Genomic DNA, 7,161 nt, shown 5'->3' on the forward strand with positions numbered 1-7,161 from the left:
TCTATATATCTATATATCTATATATCTATATATCTATATATCTATATCTATATCTATATCTATATCTATATCTATATCTATATCTATATCTATCTATCTATCTATCTATCTATATATATATATATCCACAAGACATTTATGAAACATACCAGCTAGTATCACATTGCAGTCAATCTGTCCATTAATGGTATTACTCTGATAATTATTAAAATCTGTTCCAGGTATATATATTGAAAATATTTTCTTTCGCATTCTTGCTCAAGATAGGTACAGTACTTTGGAGAAATTGTACTAATCCCTCAGTAAGTCTGTATGTACATATATACACACGTGTGTATCTGGATCTACAGCTCTAAATGCTTTCTAGCTACAAACACACACACATGCACCCACACGCACACACGCACACACACACACGCACACGCCTGGGAACCTGTGCACTTGTGTATGTGATTATAAGCACACGTCGGAAACATCAACACTGCAAGATCCTGGTCAGATTCTTCTTCACTCGTCATTGGCTGCACTTGTTCCCCTCACTTGACCTTGATTACGTAAACAGTTTGATATTGTCTCTGACTCTACAGGGGACTCATCTAGGTGTCAGCAGCCGAAGTGCCTCAAACGGAACCCTTCTTACACATTGTTTCTAGTTCTTTCTGAGTCTCATCTTCCATTCTCCTAATATCTTCCATTGTCAAATCAATCCACTTGTCAATCCAACAAAAAAACTGGCGATGGAAGTTTGTAAATATCCTTTTCTCTTGCTTCTGGATGAAGTTTTCTACTTTGCTCTGCAGTCCCCACCACTTGAATTTGATGGTCACCAGCTTATAAGCACACATTTGCAGACAGTCGGGGTTGTTGGCCAGCTCCTTCTTCCAGTTGGGTCCCAAAGCGCCTCTCTTGGTCTTGACTGACTGGAATAAGGCTGGGTCTTCATTACCTTTGTAGTCTCCAGGTTCAACTTGACTTCTATCTGCAATATCTATGTGGACAACTTCAACAGTTTTCCATGTGTTTGGATCCAAACCATGAACATTTTCTAATGTTCCCAAGTCTGGTTTGTGCCACGTTTCGATTTTAATGAAGAAGTCATCTTTCATATATTCATTTTGTTCTACAGTAGGGATATGAATTCCAGGCTTTCTCATGAAATACCAAGGAGCCTTTGGGAACAATCATCCTCACGAATGTCAGAACTTTGCTCTTTAAGTGATAAATTTTGTGTGTAAACTGTCCCTTTTCTCCATCCTTCTCATAAGGCTCGTTCTTTAAGACTTCAATTCCTTCACCACCACCAGTCTCATTCCTACTAGCCTCCGCAACTGAGTAAAGCTGTCCAACCTGATACTCCTGAACAGAACGTGGCAAGACCACACAGCCTCGAATCGGCACTGCGCCTGTGCGACCGAAAGGTCTTTTTTTTCTTTTTTCCACTTTATTTATTTATTTATTTATTTATTGACATCAGTTATTTTTATTTTAAAGAAAAAAAATAAAAACAATGGTACAAAATCTCAAAACAAGATTTTAGGAGAGTAACAATGGTTAGTACATTGTGTATCATTACTGCCAAAATAGTTTCCCATATTACAAGATATAGGCAAGAAATAATAAATAAACAACATAGGTACAAACCTCTGTTTTTTTTAAGTCAACAGAAAATGGAAATATACTTTTTAAAGTTTCTAATACTAGGAGAAGATATCATACAATGTCTTTTAAATAAATTGTAAGTCAAAGATATCATATAAATCTTAGAACAAAAATTAAGATTAAGCAATATTCAGAAAATTAAATGTTTCCAAACAATTGAACTCAGAAAAAGTTTTCGTAATAGCAAAGAAGTACTAGAGTAAAACATAAGATAAATACTGGAATGGCAAGTGCGACCGAAAGGTCTTAATGGACCAAATGCTAACTTCTATGGAGCTCAGTGCACCGATGGAGGCTAGGGTCTGTATTCATGGAATTTTTGGGATGACTGTCAAAGGCTTCACAATGAGATGGACCTGAGTCTTAATGGGACTTTTCTTCATTTATTCCACAATCTTGGGTAGAACAAAACTACTATTAGCCATTTCTGTTCTAAATCAAGATTTGCAACTTCTTGTACTGCTTTCCCTTTAAGTATTGGAATTCTCTAAGTTGTGTAAGTAACCATCCTTGGATTCTATTCTCAACTCAATCATTGTCAGTAGGAGGGGCTGAAAATTCAAAGGACAATAGGGAGTGGAAAAGTAACACGAAGATGTGAATCAGTATATCGGGCACAATAAGGAGTAGTAGAGCTTGGGGTAAAAAGAATTCTTGCCTGTCTAAAGGCATTCAAATTTAAGTTTGAATTTGTGTATATTTTCTGGCTCAACAAACTACCTCTATTGGCTGGAGTTTGGACAATCAGTGAATAACTTGTGATTATGTACTGCCTTTTTGTCAAACATTTTTCTCTAAACTTCAGCTCCCCTCTTGAATTTCAGGTATATTTTTCTAAATATGTAAGCCACTTGTATCAGATTTTCCCTAGATACTATAAATTAAGGATCAGCAAACTTCAATCTTTAGTCCACGTAAAACCCACCACTTCCTATGTATCCTATCTATCTGGATGCAGTTATGCTCACTTATGTTATCTATGACTGCCTTTTCCCTACACAAAGACTGAGTTGAGTAGCAGCAGAGACCACTAGGCTTTAGGAAAACATAAAATATTGACTCTATCACCAGCTTCATCCTGGGAGACCTTATCCTTCTCTCCCCCAGATCAGTCGTACAATGCATCTGAGCTGGTCCCACTTGCTGTGGCTTCTCTCTAGCTCCTTCTACCTTGCTTCCTCTCCTAAGACCTCTTGTCCAACCTAGCTCTGCTCACACCTCTGTCCACATTTGTTATGCTCTCCACATCCTGGCTTCCCATTTTCATCCACAGTGATAAGGTCTCATATTTCTTTGTAACCACCAGATTTATGTTTTTATAAAAGCAAATTTGATCATGTCATTTGCCACTTTAGAATCCAGCAGTAATGCTGATTTCCTCCCAAGTAAAACAGATTTTTTGAAGGATGCAAATCCTTTCCTCACTTTTACCTCTGCCTTCGCATTTAGCTTTACTTCTGGTTTCTCACCTATACTCTCTAAGGTCTAGCCTGCTGAGGTGTTTAGCATTTCTGTGATGGAATCACTTCTCTATGCCCCTGAAAGATGTTCAGTGCTCTCTGTTTAGCCCATAGTTTCTAACATCCAACTTTTAAAAACTAGCCTATAGTTTTAAAATTCTAAAACTCAGTTTTAGCATCACTGTGTGACACTGTTCTGTTCAGGATCTCTCCTACCTCCTACATCTGCATCCTTTCATTTTTTTTCTCCACTGTAGTCTTTATTTTGTACAGAATTCAGATTTGGCAGAAGCTGGCATCCCTCTAGGGATCCAGCCCCTGTGCCACTTCCCCTCCGCCTCCCAGAACTGCTCGGCTGTGGACTGGAGCAGAAGAGCCCTGGTTGTCTCCTTACCAAATGGCTTTCTCTTTAGCAATGGCCTCACTCAGCTCTGCAGGTAACCCAGCAGCACAGAGAGGGATCCTCTTCTGGACTTCCTGGTGCACAGTGTAGCTCCCAGAAGTATGAGTGCCATGAACCTTGGCGACCCGGAGCTGGACTCCACAGACCTCCCTCATCCCACAGGGCAAAGAGAACTTCTGACACCTGCTGCTGCTTGCAGTGGGAGAGGAGACCCTCCTGCCGTAAAGTGGCCTGCATGAGGTTCTCATCCCTGTGCAGCTCCTGCAAGCCCTGGCTCAAGAGCTATGCCTTCTCTTGGGCCTCAGGGCAAAGCTTAGACTCTTCTGATGGTGCAGACTATTAGAATATGACTCAAATTGCATTTAATTTTAAATATATTTCATGCTCCCTCTCTCCCCCTTCAAGTGTGAACTCCTTCATAGAATCTTTTCTCCCTCGAGCCATCCTAAAGGATGGGAAAGATCAGGTGACTCGATAAATGTTCAGTGAATTCCTGAAGCTGATTATAAGTCAATGAGCCTTTAATAAGGACTAATCTTTAACTGCTACACAATATTTACTGGAGAACCACCAAACTTGGGCATAAGTAGTAAATACAATTTATAGTTGATTAAAGGATGAGTTAATTCAGGAACAGAAGAGCCTTTTGAAATGCAAATCACATCATGCCATTCCATCCTGGATGTCTTTGATGACCCTCCCCCATCCATCGCACTTAGGGAGATAACACATTTTTGGAATGACTAGACTCAACCTGGGTGACCAGCCCCTTCCCACCCATCCCTAAATCAGGATGCTCTGGAAGTCCTGACTTCTCTCCAGTTTCCCAGGATAATCACGCTCCCTTCTGCCTGAGGGTCCTGAGCCTGCTTTCTGTCACTCAGACACACCCTTGCACTCTTCCTCTGGCCCAAATGCTCTTACACCTTCCTGTCACAGTCCAAGCCATCTCTTCTTAGGAAATCTCTGACCTAGAATTCTCTGCTCATGATGCCTATGCAATCTGGTTAAATAACTCACTACTGCTTATTATAGTATGCTTACTTTTGAGTTGGTACTTTGAACATCTGCCACTCTTCCATCCTGGTGAAAAGTATGGAGGGTGGAGGTTGGGTCTTTTTTATTTACTAATGACAATGTTTGCCACAAGCTGGGGGCTCAACAAGGACTTGCTAAATAAGTAAATAAGTGTTGGAGAGAGCAGTTAAACCTGTCAGCAAAGTCTTAAAGTAGATCAGAATGAGGAACAACAAGGGAAAGGAGAAAAAAAGGAGTCACTTGCAGTATTTGAGACAAAAGTATTATCAAAATAAGGGTAACGAAATGGGTATGGAAGGAAGAGTCCAAATTATCATCCTTTGCAGACTCTATTCTTTTCTAAGAGGAAAACTCAAGAGAAAAACCCTAAGGATGAATGAAAAGAAGCATGAGTTGAGTCTTTTCAAGAATATGTGTAGTAAAATCATAGCTTTCCCATAAAGTAATGACTTAAAAGATACAACTTAAGGTATACAGTGGAAACAATGTTTTATTCAAATAGCAACACCAAGAAACATGTTGAATGAACTATATAAGAACTACATGAGAGACCTTAATAACCATAACCAGATAATAAAAATGATGCTAATATACCTTTGTAGTCTTTAGAGATAAGATTTAATTTTGCTAAAGGTTAATTATGACTGTATTAATCTATAAATGTAATGCAGTTTTCTTCAAAGCATTCAGTGGATTTTTGTGAAATTTAATAAACATGACTTTAAAGTTCATTTAGGTGAATAAATGTTTGACAATGAAAAAAACTGGAAAAAAAAGAAAAGAGGGGAAAACTACCTTTCCATAAATTAACAATTTTAAGCTGCAATAATTACACCATTATGATAAACAGTGCAAGAATAGTCCAAGAAACTAATTGAGCCAAATGAAAATTCCAGAAATGGATCCAAGTATTTAGAAAAGTTTTTAATATGGTAAATAAGTATTACAAATCACCAAGATATGGATGAATTATTCAAAAAAAATTGTACATTATAAAAATAGTTGAAAAATGAAATTAAATATCCACATCATGTCAGAAATCATTTTAAAGAGCTTTAAAGCATATAAATATATAATAAACTTAATAAACTTAGCAATTCGTGTAATTAATATATTTAAATATAAGCTAATATGAAACAGCATATTTTCCTCAAGAAGGAATCCTTAACATCTAAATTTTAAACTCAGTGATAATTTATAATATGTATAAATGAAACCATTAAAATTTTAAGAGAAAATATTCAAATGCTCTTTGGGAAGGAAAGTATTTTCTATAATAACACTAAACACAGAAATCCCAAAGAAGGCACGGGGAGATAGTTCAGTGGTCTAAACATCTACCTGGCAAGCATAAGGACCCGGGTTCGATCCCCAGTACTGCAAGCTGTACCAGTCCCACACTACGCCAGCCACTGAAACTAGGAATGGCGGCACATGCCTGTAACTGTAATCCCAGCACTGGGGAGGCTGAGACAGGAGGATCATTAAGAGTTCAAGCTGCATAGCAAGACCCTGTACCAAATAAATAATAAATAAATAATTTTTAAAAAGAAATTCCAAAGGAAGAGCTTCATATACATTAACCTATGTAAATACTACATGTTTCCTTTTTATAAGGTGGCCCAGTAGAGTTGTAAAGAAAGTCATTTCCTGCCACAGTGACCACAGCTCTGGTTTTACCAGGGACATTCCTGACATACTGCACATGTACAGTTCTAGGGTGTCACGTCCTTGTGTCACTTTTTTTCTCAAAAGTGTCCTAGTTTTGAGGAGACATTACACGGTCACTTTATGGTGCTTCACAAGTAAAAAAAAGAAGGAAAGAAGGAAATTCAATAAAAGTGAAATACTTGGAGCTCCTACAAGTGACAACCTCAGTTACACAGTCAGTGCGCCATTAGGTCATCAGGACCGATGGGGGGCTGAGTCTTGAGGCTGGAGGAGGACCAGTACCACCAGGGAGGTGGGACTCCAGGAGAGGAGCAGGAGAGTCCTGAGGGGAACAGAGGGGGACAGCATCTCATCTGTGCCACTGATCTCCAGGGCTCTTGCTTTGAATGTTCACTTCCATAATTTAAAAAGGTCTTTGTTTATTCAGTAAATATGACCATATCTCAGCCCTCCCTATAGGACTGTATCTCTGTGCAACAGTGGGACAACTGGTCCCATCCTCCTCTGTTAATCTATCTACATTCCCACCTTTCTCCTAGCAATACAAACACCTCACATAGTACAAGTCATACAACATGCATTCTCTTTCATGTTCTTATGCACAAACTTCCTTTCAATCAATCTCAGTCTGTTTCTCAAAATATTCATTAGATTTGGTTTCTTTCAATAGTTATTTGGAAGGCCAGCCAAATAGCTCAGCAGATTAAAGTGCCTGCACGCAGGCTCAGGGGCCGGGGGTTTGATCCCTGGGCCTGCCATGCCAGCCCACTCCCAGGGTGCACTGAGATGGCGATTGAGACTGGGCATGGTGGTGTGTTCCTGTAATCCTGACTCTTGGGAGGCTGTAAACAGGTGGATCACTATGAATCCAATCTAGTAGTGAGACCCTGAACACCTGGTAGACCCTTCCCTAAGATACAAAATAAATAA

At 39.0% G+C, this 7,161-nt stretch overlaps 1 pseudogene; it reads right to left on the reverse strand.

Annotated features, from left to right (window-relative positions):
- Positions 1–620: 620 nt before the first annotated feature.
- LOC101561683 lies at positions 621–1,154 on the reverse strand (annotated as a pseudogene).
- Positions 1,155–7,161: the final 6,007 nt, after the last annotated feature.

This window comes from Octodon degus, unplaced genomic scaffold (assembly GCF_000260255.1).
Source record: "Octodon degus isolate 3935 unplaced genomic scaffold, OctDeg1.0 scaffold00078, whole genome shotgun sequence".
NCBI classification, from domain to species: domain Eukaryota; kingdom Metazoa; phylum Chordata; class Mammalia; order Rodentia; family Octodontidae; genus Octodon; species Octodon degus.